The sequence below is a fragment of the Saimiri boliviensis genome, chromosome 9, assembly GCF_048565385.1.
Source record: "Saimiri boliviensis isolate mSaiBol1 chromosome 9, mSaiBol1.pri, whole genome shotgun sequence".
NCBI lineage: Eukaryota > Metazoa > Chordata > Mammalia > Primates > Cebidae > Saimiri > Saimiri boliviensis.
The window spans coordinates 52971207-52995714 of NC_133457.1; the positions used below are offsets into that span (position 1 = coordinate 52971207).

A 24508-nucleotide genomic window follows, 5' to 3' on the forward strand; every position below is an offset into this window, starting at 1 on the left:
GTTTTGAACTGCAGCTTTCTGGCAAGTAGTTGAACACGAGGAACCTCAGTTAAGGAAAAATCAGGAACAGATTAATTTTGGGAGACCTAAGAGAAGGCATGTAGTAGAGAACAGATTGAAGAAAGAGGAGGTGCTAGCAAAGAAATTGGAAGACCAGCAAACTAGGTAGGTGTAGATTCAGGGAAGCGTCTTAGAAAGGCAAAAAGGGTTTCAGGGAAGGGATAGGGACTGGTGAAAACTGTAACTGTTTCTTTTGAGAAATGTGGCAATGAAAGGAAGGTTGATAGTATAGCAACTGAAAGGAGTAAGAGTACTGAATAAAAAAAGACAACAGAAACTTTTTATTTTTTTAGACAGAGTCTCACTGTTGTCGCCCAGGGTGGAGTGCAGTCAAGTGATCTCAGCTCACTGCCACCGCCACCTCCTGGGGTCAAGCGATTCTCCTGCCTCAGCCTCTTGAAGCTGGGATTACAGGCGCACACCACCAGGCCTGGCTAATTTTTGTATTTTTAGTAGAGACGGGGTTTCACCATTTTGGCCAGGATGGTCTCGATCTGTTGACCTCGTGATCCCTCGGCCTTGGCCTCCAAAAGTTCTGGGATTATAGTCGTGAGCCCCCGCACCCAGCCAAGGCAACAGAAACTTCTGAGAAGTTGAATGGAAGAAGCCAGTGGATAAGAAGGTATTTACCACATAAGATACTTAGGAAAGCAGTGGTGGGAGGAGGAGATGGAAAGGGATGACATACATAGTTTCAGGCAGAGGGATTGGCTTTGTAGAGAAGGAAAAGAATTCTGGGTTAGTTTGGTTAGAAGTTTTGAAATCATGAGCAGGAGGTGGTCACAGATACTTTACGATGGAGAGAACGTCAAACCGGAGTTGGAGTTCCATAGACCCCAGGAAACTGGATGAATTTATCTATTAGTATGGACTGGGACTGGCATCTTTAATAACATGGAAAGCTGGAAAAAATCTTTGTGGAGAATAGGATAGGAAATCAGCCAGAGATTAGGAAAAAACTCAGTAAAATTGTAAGTAGGAGTCTGGTCACAAATTCATACCCGATCTGGTTATGACTGCCTCCAGCGAAAAGCCACACATCTTGTAACCCCTGGAAGAGAAACTACAAATAGGAGTAACCTACTGCAGAATGGCCCTGAAGACTACAGTTGAGCGATTATATACTGAAATAGAGCTGGCCATAGCGATAGAGAAGTTAGTCATACATGGGGTAATGATCCAAGAGAGTAAGGATTCACTTTTGTAGTGAAAACTTGCAAGCAGGTGAAAGGTAGGAGCCATAGCCATGGACGGGCAGGTGGCGATCAGGGAAGAGGTGACATTCAACATAAAATAGTTTGTTCATGATTTCACCTTAGTCATTATTTCTCTTTTGGTATCTAGAAGGCTAAGATTCTCATGTCTATTTCGGAGCTACTGAAAGTAGTCCTAGGTTGTGGAAGAAAAATCCAACTTCACAGCCGAGTCTATTTTCTCAGTCTAGTTATATTCTCTTCTCACAAACTAGCCAATGCTGCCGCCTTATGCAAAGCCGGCACCACGGAAAGGATGTGCTTTAGAGGCAGGGTGACGCCAATCGGCCTGGGGCGGGCAGGGTTTCGTCTAGATTCACGGCGAGGGAAGTCCCCAACATTTCCTTTGAAACCTTTTCACTCTCGCCTAGTGAAAGCGCTTGTCAACTGTAAATCGCTAATACAATGCTAAGCTCTGAGGCCCCCGCTAAATGCAAGTCAAGTGGGAGCAGGGATCTGCCTGGCCTCGCCCCCGCACTTCCGCAGCGCGTCTCGAGAGCAGCGGATGGGGGCAGCAGCAACCGGGCGGGGACAGAGGAGAGCGCCGGCCCTGAGGCCTAGGGAGGAGCCTCGGTGAAGGAACCCGGGTTGGGCTCCTTCCTAGGTTTCCAAGAAGCTCCAAAAATGGCGGGCGGCAACTCGGCGAGCCGGACGCGCAGGCGCCACCGTGGCCATCCTTGGGCGGCCCAAGAACCTTCCATAGCGCCCTCACCTAGAAATCTACGCCGCTCGCGATTGGCTGAGCTGCGCGAGCGCTCCGCGTGGGGGCGGGGCCGCCACGCAGAGGCCACGTTTCCCGCCCCGCAGGTGCGCGTGCGCGCAATCCCCACAGGAAAGCGTTTGCGCGCGCCCCTACCGCGGCCCCTAGCTCGCGCCTCAGCTCCCTCCCCTTTCCGGGCAGGCCCGTCCCGTCAGCAAGGCAGTGAGCACCGCGGCCAGCAGAGGGCGGTCCGGACCCAAGTCTGCAGCGGCGCCATTGGCGTGTGGAAAATGCCACCAGATGGCGGGTTAGGATTGCAGCTCCGTTGAAGGCGCGGCCCCCGCTCCTGAACCCCCGGCGACCACCCCGTAACAACCCCCCCACATCGGGAATAACACACCGGAGACTTTTGGGGGGAAACTAGGTCGACGGCCGGTGGCGCCCGGATGGGCAGCTGAGGTGAGTGCAGGCGGCGGCGACGGCGGCGGGGGGCGGGAAAGAGGGGGAATGCGGCGGCAGCGGCGCGGGGGCTGGAAGCGCCGATCCAAGATGGAGGCCGGGCGAGAGCGAGAGAGCGCGAGCGGGAAGCGGGCGGGCCGGGCGCGGGCCCCGCGCGGGGGAGGGAGGCCGCGCGGGCCTGTGCGGGGCGCGGCGGTCGTGGGCCGTCCGAGTGCCGGGAGAAGCAGCTGTGGGCGCGGCGGACACCCTGGCGCCTTCATCGCTCGCCACCCCTTTCGCGGGCCCCGAAAATTTTGCCCCCGCCCGCCCGGGCACTACGGCGACAGGCGCGGAAGCCTTTGTGGCGCGCTCGGGCCCGCCGCCAAGCCCGCCTTCCGCCCCCCCCGCCCGGGCTCTCGGGAGTCGCCCGCGCCCAGCGGGGCCGGGCCGAGGCGGGCTGGCGCGAATGCCTTCCGCCGCCCGCCGACCTGCGTTTCTGCGGTGTTTTAGCGGCGGCGGCGTCACATGACAACGAGCTCGCTTCAGCGCAGGGGCCTGGGGGGTCGCGCGGCGGGGTGGCTGGCCCACGCTTCTTGTTGGCGGGGTGGGGCTGGGGGTGGCGGCTGGGGGAGATGGGGCGTCAATGCCGGGCTTACCAGCTATCTGCTCTCTGAGTCCGCGACTGGGGCCTCCTTATGAAACGTGTCCAGGCCCAAGCACTGCCCCGCTAGTTTGCCAGTCCCCTGAGAAACGAGGCCAATAAAAGTTGTTTTCCCTCCTTTCTCGAGGTGGGGGCGGGGTGGGAAGCTGGAATGCTTGGAGTTGGACCTGAGCCTCGTTTGCAGGGTCCGGACTGGGTGCTTCTTGTATGGGTCCTAAGAAATTTTTAGGTTTTAGGACTGTCAGTCACCCCCATCTACCCACATTTGAAATGTTATCGATTCTCTTCACATTGCAGGGAATCGTGCCCCGGGCGTATAAGTCTGGGGATGGTTTTGGACAAGACAAAAAACTGCAATTTGTGATAAAGAATTATTTGCTGTTAAAGTTGCTGTTAAGATGGTTTGTTCTTTCTCATGGTTCTGACTAGAAGGACTGTATTTTGCATCTTAGCAAAAATAGTGTTTACACGAGAAAATATCTGAATTGGCACAAAGTTGTGTGATTCGTAACTTATGTGGAATTTGAATGTAACTCTACATTTTAGTGTTCCTCGTGTTTTAAGAAAATTGCACATTCTCATGGTGAAGCACTTAGGGAAATACACAGAACAGTTAAAATAAAAACAACTTGTTTATTGTATGGTAATATAATGTACGTTCTTATATTCATAATGTATGAAGAATTCAGACTCAAAAGTTTTAACTAAGCAGGGAATAGGGAATAGAAAGAAGCAGAAATGTTATTTCCTTGCTTTTGATGATTAAGAATACTTATGAGACATGTTGTTACCTAAAGTTGTAGAAGATCTACAGGTGTTTTGCCACGTTTTTTTCCTTTACCTGTTTAAAATGTATTTTGAGTAAACTAAATTCAAGTGGCCTGATAATGGTCATTTTCACGAACTACTTTTGAGTGGAAATTTTTCTGTATCCACTTCAGTTTCGATGTTGGGATATTTAAATAGATGGAAAATACGGAAATTTGTTGTGTTATTAGGATTGCTTCCTTTGAAGAGAGTAATAGAATGACTGTAGATTTGATTGGCTCTTTTAAAGCCTTAAGGGCACTATGGTTCAGGGGAGAGGGAGTGCGCCCTGGACTGAAGTTACTTTGAACATCCCCTGGGTTTGTGGTGTTCAGGATGTTACCCCTATGAGCCTTACTTTCCTCATCTCTAAAATGGGGAGCTGGGCCCATTGGTGCACTTCTGTAGTTCCAGCTACTCTGTAGGCGGAGGCAGGAGGAACTCTTAAACCCAGGAGTTTGAGACCTGCCTGGGCAACATACAAGACTCCATCTCTTTAAAAAAGAAGATAAAATGGGGTAATATCTTACGGTGGTTTTGTAACAAGATGTGTGTGAAAAGCCCTTTTAATTGCTATAACTTAAAATTTATAGAATTTTATATAGTTTTAACCTTTTTTTCCCTCAATTCTGGTGCTCTGTGTGTCTTCATAATCTCAGTGCTGTAAGAAGAAATAATATATTCTGGGGAAAGATACATCATTCTTGTTTCCCCTTTTACTTGTTGCTTTGCCTGTATCTTTATATCCTTAATGAGGGGGGGTGTATTAGGCTTTTTTTTTTTTTAATGGGTAACAAATTGCACACTTAGCAGCTTAACACGTAATTATTTCAGCTTCCATAGGTCAGAAGTTTAGGAAGTCACAGGCTTAAATCAGGCTGTCAGCTGTGTCTGCAGTTCATATCTGAGCCTTAGAGGCTGTCTTTTTTTCGGGGTGGAGGGGCAGTTCACTGCAACCTCCACCTCACGGGTTCAAGCAGTTCTCCTGCCTCAGCCTACGGAGTAGCTGGGACTACAGGTGTACACCACCACACCCAGCTAATTTTTGCATTTTTGGTAGAGACAGGGTTTTACGATCTTGGCCAGGATAGTCTCAGTCTCTTGACCTCGTGATCCGTCCCCCTTGGCCTCCAAAGTGCTGGGATTACAGGTGTGAGCCTCTGTGCCTGGTCAGAGTTATCTTTCAAGGTCACTACTTGTTGGCACAGTTAATTTCCTTGCAGTAGTTATGACTGAAGTCCCCACCTTCTTGTTAGCTGTTGGCCAAGGACTGCTCTCAGTTCCTTGCCATGTGGCCACATAGACAGTGCACAACATGACTGTTAACATTTATCTAGGCTAGCAGTAATCAGTCTCCTCAATTTCCTCTGTGTCTGATCTCTGATTCCCCTTTAAGGTCTCTTAAAAAGGTCACCAGATTAGGTCAGGCCCACCCAGATAGTCTCCTTTTTGGTGAACTCAACTGATTAAGGACCTTAACTACATCTGCAGACTTTTATTTTGTCATATAGCATAACTGCAGTAATGATATTCCATTATTTCTACAGGTCTTTCCCAGACTTAAGGGGAGGGTTATTTAAGGTTCTTAAGAATTTTGCCTGCCATGGAAAAAGAAGTATCTTCATATTTGCCTCTTCAGATTTTGGACATGCAAGGAGAGGATATAGGCAGAGCAGTAATCCCACTTGATCAGTTTACTCTTTTTTTTTTTTCTTTTTGAGACGGAGTTTCGCTCTTGTTACCCAGGTTGGAGTGCAATGGTGTGATCTCGGCTCACCGCAACCTCCGCCTCCTGGGTTCAGGCAATTCTCCTGCCTCAGCCTCCTGAGTAGCTGGGATTACAGGCATGCGCCACCATGCCCAGCTGATTTTTTGTATTTTTAGTAGAGACGGGGTTTCACCATGTTGACCAGGGTGGTCTCGATCTCTTGACCTTGTGATCCACCCGCCTCAGCCTCCCAAAGTGCTGGGATTACAGGCTTGAGCCACTGCGCCCGGCCTGATCAGTTTACTCTTACTTGTATTGCCTTTTCCTCACCTTTTTCCCCCCCATATTTCCTGGTACCTTAGTTTAAGTGCCTTCCTCTGTAAAAACATTCTATTGCATTGAGAGGAAATTAAAAAAAAAAAAAGTTATTAAGGGAGGCAATGGGAGAAGGGAGTTTATATATAATTACTTTTTTTTTCATTTATGCCGTTAAGAACACTTTTTAATTAAAAAAAATTTTTTTTGGGGTCTTTTTGTTTTTTTCCTCCTTTTTGTGGAGAACATGGTCTCGCGATACTGCACAGGTAGCTCTTGAATTCCTGGGCTCAGGCTATCCTCCCGACTCTGCCTCCCTGAGAGTTGGGATTACAGGTGTGAGCCACAGCGCCCAGCCAATTTTTAAAAATTATTATTAGTTTTTGAGTCCATCCCAACTAGAGTGCAGTGGCGTGATCTAGGCTCACTGCAGCCTCCACTGCCTGGGTTCAAGTGATTCATGTGCCCCAGCCTCCCAAGTAGCTGGGACTAGAGGCATGCGCCAGCACGCCTGGCTAATTTTTTTGTATTTTCGGTAGAAACAAGGTTTCACCATGTTGGTCAGGCTGGTCTTGAACTCCTGACCTGAAATGATCTGTCTACCTTGGCCTCCCAAAGTGCTGGGATTACAGGTATGAGCCACCATGCCTGGCCAGTTATTTTTATTTTTTATAAAATTATGTAATTCTTGTCATTCCTTGATGTCTTTTGTTTGACCTGTTTTTGAGATGACATTGAATCTCAGAGAAGTTAAAGAATTTATCTATTTTTTATTTTTTGAGGCAGGGTCTCTCTGTCTCTCATGCTGGAGTTGTGCAGTTGTGTAGTTGTGCAGTCATGTTTGACTGAAGCCTTGACTTCCTCAGGCTCAGGTGGGGACCACAGTAGCTGTGACTATAGGCTCGTGTCACCATGCCTGGCTAATTTTTGTGTTTTTTGTAGAGATGAGGTTTTGCTGTGTTGCACAGGCTGGTCTCAAACTCCTGGCCTCAAGTAATCAGCTCTCCTTGGCCTCCCAAGGTGCCAGGGTTTCAGGTGTGAGTCACTGTGCCTGGTGGAAGTTAAGGAATTTAAATGCCTTGCATCACACTAAGTGGCAGACAGATTGACACAATCATTGCCATCTGACAGTTGCTGTGGTGTGATCGGTCTAGCAAAGGAGATCTTTTTTTTTGAAATGGAGTCTTGTTCTGTCACCCAGGCTGGAGTGCAATGGTGTGATCTCGGCTTACTGCAACCTCCACCTCCCAGGTTCGAGTGATTCTCCTGCTTCAGCCTTCTGAGTAGCTGAGATTACAGGCATGCACCACCATGCTTGGCTAATTTTTGTATTTTTAATAGAAACGGGGTTTCACCAGGATGGTCTCGATCTCCTGACCCTGTGATCCGCCTGCCTCGGCTTCTCAGGGTGCTGGGATTACAGGCGTGAGCCACCATTCCCAGCCGAGGAGAGAATTCTTAAGAAGAGAATAGTTAATTTGAAAGTGTAAGAGTAAGGATATAGAAGTTTAGTCATGGTATGTGGTTTAGCAGTCCAAGAAGCAAAATATTTTCACTAAGAAGCATTTAAGACAGGCTAGCCAAGGATATCAAGCTTTAAAGCAAGCTTGTCCAACCTGTGCCCAACACAGATTTATTTTTTTAAATTTATTTTTATTTATTTATTTTTTGAGACGGAGTTTCGCTTTTGTTATCCAGGCTGGAGTGCAATGGCGCGATCTCGGCTCACTGCAACCTCTGCCTCCTGGGTTCAAGCATTTCTCCTGCCTCATCCTCCTGAGTAGCTGGGATTACAGGCACGCGCCACCATGCCCAGCTAATTTTTTGTACTTTTAGTAGAGACGGGGTTTCACCATGTTGACCAGGATGGTCTCGATCTCTTGACCTCATGATCCACCCGCCTCGGACTCCCAAAGTGCTGGGATTACAGGCTTGAGTCACTGCGCCCGGCCTTCCAACACAGATTTACAAACTTTCTTAAAACATTATGAGATTTATGATTTTTTTTTTTTAAGCTCATCAGTTATTGTTAGTTTATTTTATGGGTAACCCGAGAGAATTCTTCATTGTGGCCCAAGGATTCCAAAAAATTGGACACTCTCGCTTTAAAGGCTATAACTGGGAATTAAAATTGTGAGGGAGATATATTTTAACACAGAAACAATATAATAGAGGCTTGGTAAATCTTTGTTGACTGAATAAAAATATAAATCTTTAGAATTTTGATGATTCTTGCTAGGGTGGTAGGGAAAAACTAGGAAGCAGGAAGCTAAGAGGATGTTCTTGCATAAGCCACAGAATGAGATTCTTGAGGAAGGAATTAAGAGAATTGTGTCTATAGGAAGTTTTCTGTTATTTTGGTGGTTATGAAGACAGGATCTCAGGTTCCTGCCTTTTAGTGCCGAAAGAAGCCTTGTCTTAGAATTAGTCCAGTTGGTTTTATAGAATCTTTTTCTTTATGTAACATACCCCTTATTGCTTCTGTCAGAGTTTTCTCCTCTTGTAAATCATGCAGCCCAGAATGGCTTTGAATTAGGCTTAACACAAATTTCGTAAACTTCTTAGAAACATTTTGAGGTGGTTTTTTTTGTTTGTTTTTTTCTTTTGCTTATTAGCTGTTACTGGTGTATTTTATGTGTGGCCTTCCATTGTGGCCCAGGGAAGCCGAAAGATTGGACACTGCTGTTCTAAATCAAGGGTCTCCAACCTCGGGGCCATGGACCTGTACTGGTCTGTGGCTGATTAGAAACTGGACTGTATAGCAGGAGGTGAGAGGCAGGTGAGTGAGGTTTACCACCTGAGCTCCACTTCCTGTCAGATCAGTGGCAGCATTAGATTATCATATTTCATATTAGTGCAAACTCTGTTGTGAACTGCACATGCAAGGGATCTAGGTTGCGCGATCTATCTGATGCCTGATGATCTGAGGTGGAACAGTTTTATTCTGAAACCATCTGATTCCCCACCCCATCCGTTGAAAATGAAGCTTCTCCTTGGTACCACAAAAGTTGAGGATATCTGTTGTTTTTTTGCCAGTCAGCAGCGAAGGATGTCGTGAATCTTGCCTTCTTTCTCCCCTCACCTTATTTTATTTTTAATTTTGCGGGTCCGTAGTAGGTGTATATATTTATGGGTTATGTGAGAATTTCCTACCTTCTTTATGAAATACATTCCTTTGTGCTTTGGGCCAAAGTGGTGTACCATTCAGTTGTCCAGGAATTTCAGTGGAGTTTTGCTATAGTTAAACACAATAGCAATGGCTTTTAACTTGTTTTCTAGTGTCTGCTAGCAGTTAACAAAAACATTTTATGCTGTAGACCAGTACACACACACACACACACACACACACACACACACACACAATGAAAATAAAGTTTCATGAAATTAGTACTTAATCTTTATTAAGTGAACTCTGATATTTTCTGATCTTTTTAAATTAAGAATGCTGATTGTGGCTGGGTGCAGTGGCTCATGTCTGTAATCCCAGCACTTTGGGAGGCTGAAGGGGTGGATCACTTGAGGTCTGGAGTTGGAGAACAGCATGGCCAACCTGGTGAAACCCTGTCTCTACTAAAAATACAAAAATTAGCCAGGCGTGGTGGCATGTGTCTGTAGTCTCAGTTACTTGGGAGGCTGAGGCACAAGAATCACTTGAACTTCAGAGGTAGAGGTTGCAGTGAGCTGCGATTGCACTCTAGTCTGGGCAATAGAGTAAGACTTCATCTCAAAAAAAAAAAAAAAAAAAAAAAGGTTGCAATTCACCTAAGCAATATGATTCACAGCAGCTGACACTTGGAAAAATACTGAATTGTAATCTCATTGGTAAAAAGGAAAGTGCAAAGTAGAGCCATGAGAAGAAACCATTTTACTTCCATCAGATTGACAAACATTAAAAAGTTTGATAATATCGAGTATTGGTTAGAATGTAGAGAAATAACATTCTCACTTTTGGCAGCAGTGTAAATTGATACAGTCATTTTTGGAAAGATGTTAGTATTTTAAATTCAGGATTCATGTATTTTAACCCCAGGAGTTTAACTCCTGTCTTTATATTCCTGATGAATGAAATCCTTAAGGGTGTGTGTGTGTGTGTGTCTGTGTGTGTGTGATGGAGTTTCACTCTTGTTGTCCAGGCTGGAGTGCAATGGCACTATCTTGGCTCACTGCACCTCCACCTCCCAGATTCGAGTGATTCTCCTGCCTCAGCTTCCCGAGAAGCTGGGATTACAGGCATGCCTCACCAGCCTGGCTAATTTTGTATTTTTAGTAGAGACAGGGTTTCTCTATGTTGGTCAGGGCTGGTCTTGAACTGCTGATCTCAGGTGATCTGCTGGCCTCAGCCTCCCAAAGTATGTTGGTCAGGGATGATCTTGAACTGCTAATCTCAGGTGATCTGCTGGTGTCAGCCTCCCAAAGTGTTGGAATTACAGGCGTGAGCCACTGCACCTGGCCAAAATCCTTGTATTTTTGTACCAGGATGTTGGAGCAGAATGTTCATAGTAGCCTTATTTGCAGAGCCAAGATTCAGAAATAAACTGGAATGTCTCTCAGTGGTATAATGGATCAATTAATGATGGTTTTCAAAAGTTAAAATAATCTTGGTTACTGGGGTAACCCAACTTGATCGCTCAGTGTATTATGTATCCTTTTTGTATTGACTATTATTTTGGTAGGAATTTTGGCCTATTTCTTTTTTTTTTTTTTTGAGACAGAGTTTTTCTCTTGTCACCCAGGCTGGAGTGCAATGGCGCGATCTCGGCTCACCGCAATCTCTGCCTCCTGGGTTCAGGCAATTCTCCTGCCTCAGCCTCCTGAGTAGCTGGGATTACAGGCACGTGCCACCATGCCCAGCTAATTTTTTTTTTGTATTTTTTAGTAGAGACAGGGTTTCACCATGTTGACCAGGATGGTCTCGATCTCGACCTCGTGATCCACCCGCCTCGGCCTCCCAAAGTGCTGGGATTACAGGCTTGAGCCACCGCACCCGGCCTTGGCCTATTTCTTTATTAGGTATATTGCTTTATAATTTTATTGTAATGTCTTTGTCAGGTTTTGGTATTAGGGTTATGATGGCTTCATAAAAAAGGTTGGGAAATGTTCCCTCTATTTACTGAAGTAGTTTGTGTAATACTGTTATTCTTTCTTGAATTTTAGAATGTACCAGTGATAACATCTGGACTTGGAATTTTCTTTTTGGGGTGGTTTTGATAACATTCAAATTTAGTTTCTATACTAGACTTAGGGCTATTCAGGTTTTCTATTTCATCTTGTGTCAGTTTAGGGAAATTGGTTCATTTTACTTGACTGGCAGGAGTTTATATTTCCTTGCTATCCTTCTAATGTCTATAGGATCTGTAGTGCTGTCTCTTCTTTAATTTCTGGTATTGTTAATATGTTCTTCTTCTTCTTTTTTTTTTTTTTTTTTTTTTTTAAGTTTCATTCTTTTTGCCCAGGCTAGAGTGCAGTGGCACAGTCTTGGCTCACTGCAGCCTCCGCCTCCTGGGTTCAAGTGATTCTCCTGCCTCAGTCTCCTGAGTAGCTGGGATCACAGGTGCCCACCACCATGCCTGGCTATTTTTTTATATTTTTAGTAGACATTGGGTTCCACCATGTTGGCCAGACTGATTTTGAACTTCTGGCCTCAAGGAGTCCCACTTGTCTTGACCTCCCAAAGTGCTAGGAGTATAGGCGTGACCACTGCATTTGGCCAACATGTTCTTTTTATTTAAATTAGTCTAGTGATTTATCAGTTATTTTTTCAAATAATCAACTTAGATAATTGTATTTGTCTTTACTATTTCATTGGTTTATGCTCTTTAAAATTTTCTTCTGCTTTGTTCTCTTTGTAGATTTTTGAAGTGAAACGTTAGGTTATACATTTTAGGCACTTTTTGTTTTCTAATATAAGCATTTAAAGCCATACATTTTTCTCTGGCACTGCTGCATCCCTCAGACTTCGACCTGCTTTATGTTTATAATTTATTTTGACATTGTTTTTAATTTGTGATATTTTCTTTTACCCATGGATTACTTAAAAGACTTTCAGTGCTTCTCTTCTTAAGACAGGCAGAAAATCAAGAGACCCTCCCCGCCTCCCGAACTGTCTTCCAAAACAGCATAGTGAGTTTTCTTTTCTTTTCTTTTTTTTTTTTTTTTTTTGAGACGGAGTCTCTCTATTGCTCAGGCTGGATTGCAGTGGCACGATCTTGGCTCACTGTAGGCTCCACCTCCCGGGTTTCAAGCGATTCTTCTGCCTCAGCCTCCTGAGTAGCTGGGATTGTAAGCATGCACCACCATGCCCAGCTAATTTTTGTAATTTTAGTAGAGATGGGGTTTCACCATGTTGGCAAGGCTGGTCTCGAACTCCTGATGTCAGGTAATCTGCTCACCTTGGCGTCCCGAAGTGCTGGGATTACAGTACTGATCCACTGGGCCTGATGAAAATTTGTATCCTTTTGATCAGTGAGTGTCTTCTTAATCCCCATGCCTACTCTGCTGGTAACTGCCATTCATTTTTCTCTGTGCTTCTATGAATTCAGTGTATTGTATTATTTAATTTTATTTTTTGAACTGCGGGTTTGTTGTCTGTTTTTTCTCTCTGGAATGGAATGTTAGCTGTGTGATAAGAGGCTGTATCTGTCTCATTTATATTGCTATCTATAATAGATGCGGACACAGTAGGGGCTAACAAATATTTGTTGAATATAGTAAGTGGTATCATTAACTGAAAGCCAGGAAGCAAAAGGTAGCACGGTGAAAAGGGAGGCTAGGTAGAAGCTGAAAAAGTGAACATAAAATGCAGAGGCAAGGCCCAGTACAATGGCTCCTGCCTATAATCTCAGAACTTTGGGAGGCACTCCCGGGGCCGCAGGATGACATTAGCTCAGGAGTTTGAGACCAGCCTGGCCAACATGGTGAAACCCAGTCTCTACTAAAAAAGAAAAATTGGCTGGGTGCAGCAGCTCATGTCTGTAATCCCAGCACTTTGGGAGGCCGAGGCGGGCAGATTACAAGGTTAGATGTTGGAGACCAGCCTGGCCAACATAGCGAAATCCCATCACTGCTAAAAATACAAAAAATTAGCTGGGCATGGTGGCAGGCGTCTGTAATTCCAGATACCTGGGAGACGGAGGTTGCAGTGAGCTGATACTGTGCCATTGTACTCAGCCTGGACAATAAGAGTGAAACTCTGTTTCAAAAAAAAAAAAAAAAAAAAGGGCCAGGCGCGGTGGCTCAAGCCTGTAATCCCAGCACTTTGGGAGGCCGAGGCGGGTAGATCATGAGGTCAAGAGATCGAGACTACCCTGGTCAACATGGTGAAACCCCGTCTCTACTAAAAATACAAAACATTAGCTGGGCATGGTGGTGCGTGCCTGTAATCCCAGCTACTCAGGAGGCTGAGGCAGGAGAATTGACTGAACCCAGGAGGCGGAGGTTGCAGTGAGCCGAGATCGCACCATTGCACTCCAGCCTGGGTAACGAGCAAAAACTCCATCTCAAAAAAAAAAAAAAAAAATTAAAAAAAATGCAAAAATTAGCTGGGTGTGGTGGTGTATGCTTGTAATCCCAGCTACTTGGGTGACTGAGGCACAATAATTGCTTGAAGCCAGGAGACAGAGGTTGCAGTGAGCTGAGATCACACCACTGCACTCTAGCCTGGGTGACAAAGTCAGACCCTGTCTCAAAAAAGGAAAAAAAAAAAATGCAGAGGCAATGCTGGGCACAGTGTGGCTCATGCCTGTAATCCCAGCACTTTGGAAGGCCAGTGCAGGAGGATTGCTTAGCTTAATGAGTTTGAGACGACCCTGGCTATCATAGCAAGACCCTGTCCCTACAGAAAATGCAAAAATTAGCCAGGCATGGTGCTGGCCACCTGTAGTCCCAGCTACTAGGGAGGCTGAGGTGGGAAGATGGCTTGAGCGCAGATCAATGTTGCAAGGTTGTAGTGAGCTGAAATTGCTCTACTGCGCTCCAGCCAGGGCAACAGAGCTGGACCTGGACCTGTCAGAACAAACAAAAAACAAAAAACATGGCAGAGGCAAAATACTTGGGGGTGGAAATCAGAGAGCAAGGTCGAAGGTGAGGAATATAGGGTTCAGGATGAACAGTGACATCCAGGAATTGGGATTTTTGCCTGGAAAACAGTGAGGAGCCACTGAAAGTATGACTGTCATTTACATTTAAAAAAACAAAGAAGGGGCCTGGCACAGTGGCTCACACCTATGAGTACAGCACTTTGGGAAGCTGAGATGGGCAGATCACCTGAGGTCAGGAGTTCGGGATCAGTCTGGCCAAAATGGTGAGACCCTGTCTCTGCTAAAAATACAAAAAAATTTTCTAGGAGTGGTGGCATACGCCTATAATCCCAACTACTTGGGAGGCTGAGGCAGGAGAATCACTTGAACCTGGGAGGTGGAGGTTGCAGTGAGCTGAGATGTTGTAGTGTTGTACTCCATCCTGGGCAATGAGAGCAAAACTCCATCTCAAAAGAAAAAAAACGAAGGAGGGGGAGGGAGAGAGAGAGATAGGATAGGAAGGAAGGAGGGAATAAAGGGAGAATGGAAGTTAGCTGATTAGCATGGAAGCTGAAATCAGAGAGTATAATGGTAATTGAGGGGAATTTATTTACTACGTTAAATGTCAGGAGTTCTGACCAGAAACTGTCGAGGCCTGGTAGAGAGGACAAGTTCAGCATTTTTAGATTCCACATGTAAATTAGATCATAAGGTATTTGCCTGGCTTATTTCACTTAACACAATGTCCAGATTTTTCCATGTTGTCATGAATGGCAGAATATCCTTCAGTTAAGATTCAGCAAATGTGGCCGGGTGTGGTGGCTCAAGCCTGTAATCCCAGCACTTTGGGAGACTGAGGCGGGTGGATCACAAGGTCAAGAGATCGAGACCATCCTGGTCAACATGGTGAAACCCCATCTCTACTAAAAATACAAAACATTAGCTGGGCATGGTGGTGCATGCCTGTAATCCCAGCTACTCAGGAGGTTGAGGCAGGAGAATTGCCTGAACCCAGGAGGCGGAGGTTGCAGTGAGCGGAGATCGCACCGTTGCACTCCAGCCTGGGAAACAAGAGTGAAACTCTGTATCAAAAAAAAGATTCAGCAAATGTTTTATGAGTACTTACTCCATGTGTGGTAGTGGGTATACAAAATTGATAAATACATAGGTTCTTTTCTTGAAAAGCTTCTGTTTTATTGAGAGATATTAAAAACAAAACATACAAAGCACCCAAAGCAAAAAAAAAAAAAAAAAAAAAAAAAAAACACAACAGGGATAATGAAATGTGAATGGGGGAGGTGGGAAGCATAAAAAATAGAAAAGTAGGAGATGCCCTTCTCATTGTCAGTGTGCTCCCTCCTGCCCCACATAACAATAGATCCTTTTTATGTGTCAGGAAATGACAAACATAGGTCAGAAGAATTTTTTAGGAGAGTCCCTTTATTTTCTAATCAAGAGAACATGAATAGTTAAATATTACTCGTACTGACTTTTGGCTGTCTAGCAAGATTTCTCTTCATAATTGTTAAATTGGTTTAAAGGTCCAGGTGGTAGTTTGAGACACCCCTGTCTACCTCCTCAGTCTTAGAGAGGTGGAAAAGAAATGTTTTATATGTGGTCAAGCATGAGGATGATGTGGTTCTCTCCTTTGAGGTACCTGCCTCCCTATTTTATCATGAAGCTTGGTTGGCCATGATTTTATCAGGTTACAATTTTTCCTGTCTTATTTAGGGCACTGAGAGGTAGTCAGCTTCTATTCTTTAGCAGAGACAGTATGTCAAATACAAGAAGTAGTTCCTCTTCAAAGGGTTTGGTTTATTTGGTTCGTTTGTTCATTGTTCCCTGCTTTCAAGGCCAGACTTCCTTGTTCTTTGTGCCTCCCTGCCCTGGTTTCAGTAAACAACTTTTCTGCTGGTCCTAACCTACAGAGTCCACATATTCTACTCACTCGGTAAATTATTCCTCCTGCTCCAATGGCTCTTTCTGCTGAAACTGCCCTTCTCACTGATGTAACTCACACCCCTGCACTCTTCAAGTTAGCTGTTTGCGTTCAGCTTAGATTGTGTGACCTAACTCCAGCCAATAGAGGCAGGACACAGTAGCAGGGACAAACTGTTTTAGGAATAAAAACTCCTTCTGTCCTTTGTTCAGTGTGCTTTTGCAGCCCTGCAAGCAGCACCCTTCTGCAGAAGTATATTTGCCCTGCTGAGAAATCCTTTGCTTGAGTGCTCGTTTTCTTTGCCCTCCAAACTTTTTATTTCCAACAATTTGGGGGCTTGTCCAGCATTCCCATTCTCCTTCGGGAGGAGCTGGCAATCACCTCTTGGGAGAAGACATGTCCCACCACCTCGTGGTGGCCTCACAAACAGGAGATCAGGTACCCAAAGCAGTGGGGGTGGAAAGGGTCCTTAGATACTGCGGTGACCATGTAACTGCACACAGACCAAGGTAAGAAACATTGCAGGGGCGACAAAGTATTTCCTCGGTAGTTAGAATATCTTGGAAGTTGACTGTGTGTGTGTTTGAGATGCACAATTGAGGGCAAGAAATCTTTAATATGAGGAGTTCAGTCTCACACCAAACCTCCAAGATAGGAAAGGCAAGACATGTCCAGTAAGGGGGGTTGAGCCCTTAGGAAAGGGGAAGGCGAGAAATCTCTAATATGAGGGGTTGAGCCTGACCAGCACTCAGGATTGAAAATGTCCCAAGTAAGGCAAGAAATGAGAAGGATAAGGCTAATAGCAGTCATATTCCCCTTTTTAGTCCACTAGGTCTCATGTTAAAATATTGGAAGGGTAACAAGAGAACTAAATACAAAGAAAAAAAATTCAAAAAACAAACGGTAAAATATTATTGTTTCATTTGGACCCAAGAACCAATCCTCAAACCCTCAGTTTTCTGGCCAAAGTTTGGGGTCGAATTAGGGTAGGATTTGTCAGCTTTTAATAAAACATGTTAATGACAAAGAGTCCTGTCTTCAGGAGGGAATAGATTATGCCCTGTGTTGGTGTCAGGGGCCTGTTCTCCTTTACCCCCTAAAGACTGCAGAAAGTAAACCAAAAGCCAACGTTAACAGTGTAACCCTGTGCATATCTCCATCACTGTCTCCACCTCCACTAACACTAACCCCACTCTAAGTTGCTTCTGTGGCTTAGCTCAAATTCATTCTGGGACAGACCCAATGGGATCTTTTGAAATGCGCTTCATTGATCCTCCACCCCCTTCCCTTTCTCCTTCTCTTGAAACTGCTTTAGACCAGACTGTTATTCTTTTCAATGACAAAGCCATAGTCAGCAGTGTAGAAATTAGAGATTTAGGACAAACTTTAGCAGTCGAGATGGGATACCAAGATGTAAATGCCTGGTTGGAATGGATTAAATAATTCTGTTCACATATTAAATAAAAGCAACTCTTAATGCTTGTGCTGCAGGCAGGCCAAAGGCTCATATAGTCCATTTTCCACTTGGATGGTCTTCTGACCGATTGGGCATGCACTGCATGGTGGGCAGTAAGGTGTGCAAGACTCTCTTATTGCTATTTTCTGAAGTCAGAGGCTCTGTAGGTCAGCCCCCTAGAGCCATCCAGCCTCTGGCCTCAGATGTTATTTTTACCTTGTGTCTCTCACAACAGTGCTACTCACTCTGTAAATTACCCCTCCTGCTGTAACAGCTCTTCCTGCCGAAACTGCCCTTCATTCCCTCTACTTCTTGGAGATCTAAAGGGTGCAGTGAAACTAAGCCTTTAAGAACTTCCCAAACTGCCCTTGTTCACTTTTGAGCAGATGTATGGTGGTATTGCAGAAGGCTCCTATTGAGTTCTCTGCCAAGTAATTGGAGCAGCACTTGTGCTCTAGTCCAGTTGGCCATCCCTTTCACCCTGGCATTCTACCAACAACAGCAACAAAATCAGAATTGAGTAAAAAGAAGTGCCCCACCCAGATCGTTTTACCCTCACATTTATATAGATGCTGTTTGAGTCCCACTAGGGGAACCAGATAAATTTAAAGCTCAAAATCAAATACCTGGAGAGTTTGAGTCTGGATTGTTCTGGTTAACAAATAAAAATGTAGATTGGATGAATTACGTCTATTACAACCAACAGTAATTTGTTAATTATACTGAGGATACTATTAAGGGAATAGCTGAATCATTAGGACCCACCAATCAAATTTCTTGGGAAAATAGAATAGCGTTAGATATGATACTAGCAGAAAAGGATGGAGTCTGTGTTATGAATGGAATTTAATGTTGTACATTTATCCCCAACAACACAGCCCCCAATGGGATGATAATTAAAGTTTTACAAGGTCTCACCTCATTATCTAATGAACTAGCCAAAAATTCTGGAATAAATGACCCCTTCTCACATTTTATGGAAAGGTGATTTGGTAAATGAAAAGGGCTCATGCCTTCAATATTAACTTTCTCTTACAGTTTTCATAGGTGTACTTATTCTCATAGGATGTTGCATCCTATGCTGTGCCCAAGCATTAATACAAAAATTGATGAAAACAGCCCTCACCAAAAACTTTCTCAGACCCTCTTGCCTTTTTCAAATGAGCTTTTTCTTTTAGAAAACCAAGCAGAGCAACAAAGTCAAGACATATTAAAAAGATTTGAAGAGGAAGCATTATAATACTTGAAAGAGGGGAATTGTCAAATACAAGAAGTACCTCGTTAAAGGGTTTGGTTTGTTTGGTTCCCTTGTTCTTTGTTCTTTGCTTTCAAGCCAGACTTCCTTGTGCTTTGTGCCTCCCTTCCCTGGTTTAAGTAAATAACTTTACTGCAGGTCCTATTCTACAGAGCCCACGTCTACTACTAACTCTGTAAATTACCCCTCCTGCTGTAACAGCTCTTCCTGCCAAAACTGCCCTTTCTGCCAGTGTAACTCACAACCCTGCACTCTTCAGGTTAGCCAGCTGGGTTCAGCTTAGATTGCGCAGTCCAATTCCAGCCAATGGGGGCAGGACACAGTAGCCAGGGACAAACTGCATTAGGAATAAAAACCCCTTCCCTCCTTTATTCAGTGTGCTCTCATGCGACCAGCCCTGCGAGCAGCACCCTTCTACAGAAGTAAATTTGCTTTGCTGAAAAATGCTTTGCTTGAGTGGTCATTTTCTTCGCAACTCCAAGCTTTTATTTCCAACATGGTACAACTAGTAAGTGTGCAGAAATTCTTACAATGCAAGGTAATAAAAGTTGAAGCACATTTTAGGCTGTGTTCTATTATTCTTACATCCTAAAAGTAACTTTTGGGAAACAATGCCTTAATTTATGCCGTGTGCTGCTATTTACAGTATAAAATCTCGTGTTGACAGATGAAGGAATTACTGTCACATGACAAATGGCTAAGAAAGCTGTTGTCCGTTGTCTGAGAGAGTTCCTGGTATCAGAATTAAACTGTCAAATTCTAACTGCATGTGTCTGTATGTAAACGTGGGCAACTTGTTTAACCTTTCTAAGCCTTAGTTTTCTCATCTGTAAAATGGGAATAATAATAAAAACATTCCACTGATGTGGGCTGCTATAGGTGTTGAAAAGTTAGCCTTTGGCCAGGGATGTTAGCTCATGCCTGTCCCAGCACTTTGGGAGGCTGAGGTGGGTGGATCATTTGAGCTCAGAAGGTTGAGACCAGCCTGGGCAACATAGGGAAACCCCATCTCTACAAAAAACAAAACAAAACAAAATAAAAACAAACAAAAATTAGCTGGGCATGGTGGCTTGCACCTGTAGTCCCAGCTGAGGTGGGAGGATTGCTTGAGTCCAGGAGGCAGAGGTTGCAGTGAGCATAGATCATGCCACTGCACTCCAGACTGGTGACGGAACGAGACTGTCACAAAAAAAAAAAAAAAAAAAAAAAAGTTAGCTTTTAACCAGTAGACTGCCTTGTGTTGTGCATAGATTCAAAAATCATTAATCTTAAAAGATGAATAAAATAATCTAGGAAAATGGTGGTGTTACTTTTTGTAAGCAAAGAATTTTAGTTAATTGGTTCTCAACAGTATATAGGGCTAGCAGTAGATTAAAATTTTATTAATGAGAATGGTCAGATGATAAGGTACTCTGGTTAATTTAGAGGTGAAGGTTATCACTAGTGTTTTCTGCTTATTAGTAAACATATTTTGAAAATTAGGCTCTTTTTCTTTAGAAAAGTGCTGCATCTTGGAAAGACGTTGTAATGCTTCTTTGGTAGTTGATGAATTTTGATAGCTTTATCAGGATTATTTATGAATCTTAGCTTTTCCTTTATAATTCTGCACACAGAAGGGTGGGCACGAATCTTTACCAAGAGCAAAGCTGGAAAGTTATCTCTAGACAAAATAAAATGAGAGACTTTTTTTCTCCCATTGGGATGCAGATAGCAAAATCTTGACTAAGAAGTTTTTTTTCTTTTTCTTTTTTTTTTTTTAAAGTTGTGGATACTTCAGATTTTATTTTATAATGGCAGCATAGCAAAGAAGAACAAAACTGCTGTAGGGTCAGAGATCTCCGTGGTTTTTATTTTTATTTTTTTTGAGATGGGGTCTCACTCTGATACCCACACTGGAGTGCAATGGAATGATCTTGGCTCACTGCAACCTCTGCCTCACAGGTTCAAGTGATTCTCCTGCCTCAGCCTCCCGAATAGCTGGGACTAGAGGCATGTGCCACCAAGCCTGGCTAATTTTGTATTTTTAGTAGAGATGGGGTTTCTCCCTGTTGTTCAGGCTGGTCTTGAACTCCCAACCTCAGGTGTTCTGCCTGCCTCCGCCTCCCAGAGTGCTGGGATTATAGGCGTGACCACTGTGCCCAGCATAGAGATCTATGTTTTAATTACAACTCTCCCACTAACTAGCTATGTGTCTTTGATTGATTACTTCTCTGGGCCTCAGTTTCTTCATCTTTAAAATTAGTGTCTTTGACCAGGTAGCTGGTTTCCAAGATTTCCTGTAATTTTTTTAGTTCCTGTTCAAATAATCATGAAGTTAAGTCTTCATCAGGTAATGCAGTTTTTGATTTGAAAGTCATTAGTTTTGAAGAGCTAGGTGTGGTATTTTTTGCTTTGTTTATTGGAATAATTCATGTTTTCTACTAGCTGATAAGAATTTAGGCCAGATAATATGTTGATATTTAGTTAGCACTTACAGTTTCTGGTGCCAGGGGTGGATGTGTGTTTGCTACTTACTTCATGAAAAAGAGATAGGTTATCAAGTGTTTTCATGCAATTTTACTCTGAGTCATTCATCAAACATTTATTGAACATTTACAGTGAGCCATACACCGTGGTTACAAAGACGTTGAAGCACAGTTCTTGTTATCCCGAAGTACAGAAGGGGGTCACGTGAAGACTTGGAACTTAGGTAGTACCTTCTTCAGAAATCTTTACCTGTTAGGCTTATTGCTCTTTTGTTTCTCCCGTCCAGGGTTGGTGTAAGTGTTCTATCTGACTTTGTATTTTAGTGGCATATAGTGCCAGGGCTGCCATGAATGGTTGTGGGATTAGTACCTTGCCTAAAGATACCTGGCCAAAGTAGTAGGAGAAGGCTGAAATAAGATTTTATTCTGCTTGAGGAATTCTATTTGCTTTTTCCACCTTTTTCTAGTTTACCTGTTCAGAGGAGAGTGCTTTTTCTAATTCTTAAAAAAGAACCTGTGAATTCCAGCAGATATCCACCCTTTGCTTTAGTACCATTAACTTTCTGTATTTTTCTTTTTGTAGTCAAGTTTAATAGTGGATAATGAATTCCTTGAGGTGGTTTGTTGAAGTGAGCAAATGCCTCCTGAAGGAAATGAATTCTTACGTGAGTTTTGAAAGAGAAATGAAAGCCAGACAAGAGTAGATGTTGCAGATGGGAATGACATTCCAGTTGAAGGAACAGCATATATATGCAAAGGGACAGAGCTGTGACGTATAGCCCAGTGGTTCTTAAAGCGTGGTCTTAGCACCAGTGGTGTCAGCATTACTTAGAAACTTGTTAGATGTGCAGATTCTTGGCCCCCACCATAGGCCTGCCAACTCAAATTCTTGAGATGAGCAATCTGGGTTTTTACAGGTCCTTCAGGTGATTCTGATGTAGGCTGAAGTTTGAGAATCACTGCAATAGTCCACCTCTTCAGGCAGTGTTACTTGATTGTGTTTGGAGCATGGGGTGCCTAGGGAAGGAGTGATTAAAATACAGAGCTGTAAACAATGAGCAGAGTGCCCAGTGTGCCAAACGATAGTGTTTGAATTTTGTCCTTAGGCCAGTGGCTATACCTTATAATTACCTGAGAGCTTTAAAACTATAGCAGTGTCTTGGATTTGTCTCAGACCAGCTCTACCCAAATCTGAGTTTCTGATGCACAAGGAGAATTGTAAACTACATATAGATAGGACTTGGTTGTGATTATAACAATGTTACATAGCTAGAAAGATGTTGAGTCCAGTTTTCTCAATGTTACATAGCTAGAAAGATGTTGAGTCCAGTGTTTTGTGACTCTAAAGTCTAATGTCTTAAGCAAATAAAACCAGAAACCTTAGGTTCATGAAGTTGGATGACAAAATAATCACATCTTTATTTTTACTAACGTGTAACTGAAATTTAGCAGTGCCTTCAATTTCGAATGTTGGCAACAAATTGCAGTTGTATTGGCAATACTTATTTTGTCACCAACAGAAATTAGAAATTATTTTCGTGTTAAATTACAGATGGTTAGTTGGGTGTTGTGGTGTACAGCTATTTGAGTGGCTGTGTTGGGAGGATTGCCTGAGCCCAGGAACTTGAGGTTGCAGTAAGTTATGATTATGCCATTGCATTCTAGCCTGGGTGACAGAGGGCGACTCTGTCTCTCTCTGTCTGTCTGTCTCTCTCTCTCTCTCTCTCTCTCTCTCTCTTTTAAGAGACACGGTCTCGCTGTGTTGCTCAGGCTGGAGTACAGTGGCTATGTAGAGGTGCGATCCCACTGCTAATCAGCACGGGAGTTTTGACCTGCTTTGTTTCTGATCTGGGCCGGCTCACCCCTCCTTAGGCAACCTGCTGGGCCCCGCTCCTGGGAGGTCACCATATTGATGCCGAACTTAGTGCAGACACCCTTTCGGCATAGCACGCTACAGCCCATAATGCCTGGGCTCGAGCAATCCTCCCACCTCATCCTCCTGAGTAGCTGGGACTACAAGCATGTGCCGCTGTGCCCGGTGAGTCTGTCTCTTAAAAAAAAAAGAAAGATGCCCAGCCTGGTGGCTCATGCCTGTAATCTCAGCACTTTGGGAGGGCGAGGTCAGTGAATCACTTGAGGCCAGGAGTTTGAGACTAGCCTGGCCAGCATAGCAAAATCCTGTCTCTACTAAAAATTTTAATAAAAAATTAGCTAGGCGTGGAGGCACATGCCTGTAATCGCAGCTGCTTGGGAGGCTGAGGCAGGAAAGTCACTTGAACCTGGGAGGCACAGGTTGCAGTGAGTTGAGATCATGCCATTGCACTCCAGCCTGGGTGACAGTGCAACTCTGTCTCCAAAAAAAAAAACACGACAGATGTTTTAGCTATTTTAAAGTACAATTTCAGTACTTAAAAATTAGGCTAATTGTTAGACTAACCTCTAGATCTTATTTACTGTGTTAAAAAAGCATATTACAATATTTTAAATCGCTTTTAAAAATATATTGATAATTGTATTTCAATATAATTAATTCTCTTGTAAGTAAGGTGCAGTTCACTGAAGGGGAGAATTTAGTGGATAGCTTGATGTAGGGTAGACAGGAAGTTTTCCATTTGTTTGGGCCAAGCGCAGTGTGGCTCACTCCTGTAATCTCAGCACTTTGGGAGGCTGAGGCTGGCAGATCACTTGAGTTCAGGAGTTCAAGACCAGCCTGGACAACATGGCGAAACCCTGTCTCTAAAAAAAATAATAAAAAATAAAAATTAGCCAGGTGAGATGGCATGCAACTATAGTCCTAGCCACTCTGGAAGCTGAGGCAGGAGAATCCCTTGAGTCAGGCAGGTGGAGGCTGCGTGACTCAAGATTGCGCCTTTCATTTCAACCTGGGCGACAGGAGTGAAATCCCGCCTCAAAAAAAAAAAAAAAAAAAAAAAAAAAAGTCAGTTTCTCTTGCCTTCCCTATCCCTCCCTTGTTTCATTAAATAGAAGTGAAACGTAAGTTCTTTGTTAAATGTCAAAATACTGGATTAAAAAACACTTAGGGTTTAGGAGTGCTTTTTACTCAGCACTTCCTAATAAATTAGGAAAGAGTTATATGCATTATCTCATCAGGCATTTTAACTATCCTATAGTTTGATATAGCGCTGTCCAATGTAACTTTCTGTGATGATGGAAATTTTTGTATTTGTGCTATCCTGTATGGTAGCTCAACCACAATGATGCGAAGAAAGTAATACAGTAATAGCTAATAGTAAGATAACAACATTGTATAATAGTGTATGTCTTAGATGCCAGCTACTGTTCTTAGCATATTATATATATTCACTCATGTCATTGTATTATATATGTATATATAAAACAATAACCCTGTGTAGTGGGTAGGGTTAAGTCTCTTTACAGATGAAAAAATCTGAGGCACAGAGAAGTTAATTGACTT

General features: G+C 43.7%; 2 protein-coding genes across 7 annotated transcripts in view; one reads left to right on the forward strand and one right to left on the reverse strand.

Moving 5' to 3' along the window:
* SLC35G2 (solute carrier family 35 member G2) overlaps positions 1 to 3228 on the reverse strand; it is a 90249-nt gene extending 87021 nt beyond the window's left edge. For all 4 annotated transcript variants that reach the window (XM_010341580.2, XM_010341581.3, XM_074405887.1 and 1 more), the window contains exon 1: positions 3108 to 3228. The gene's annotated coding sequence lies outside the window, so the exon portion shown is untranslated. The remainder of the gene's footprint in view (positions 1 to 3107) is intronic.
* STAG1 (STAG1 cohesin complex component) overlaps positions 2248 to 24508 on the forward strand; it is a 417614-nt gene continuing 395353 nt past the window's right edge. For all 3 annotated transcript variants that reach the window (XM_074405880.1, XM_074405879.1, XM_003930952.4), the window contains exon 1: positions 2248 to 2472. The gene's annotated coding sequence lies outside the window, so the exon portion shown is untranslated. The remainder of the gene's footprint in view (positions 2473 to 24508) is intronic.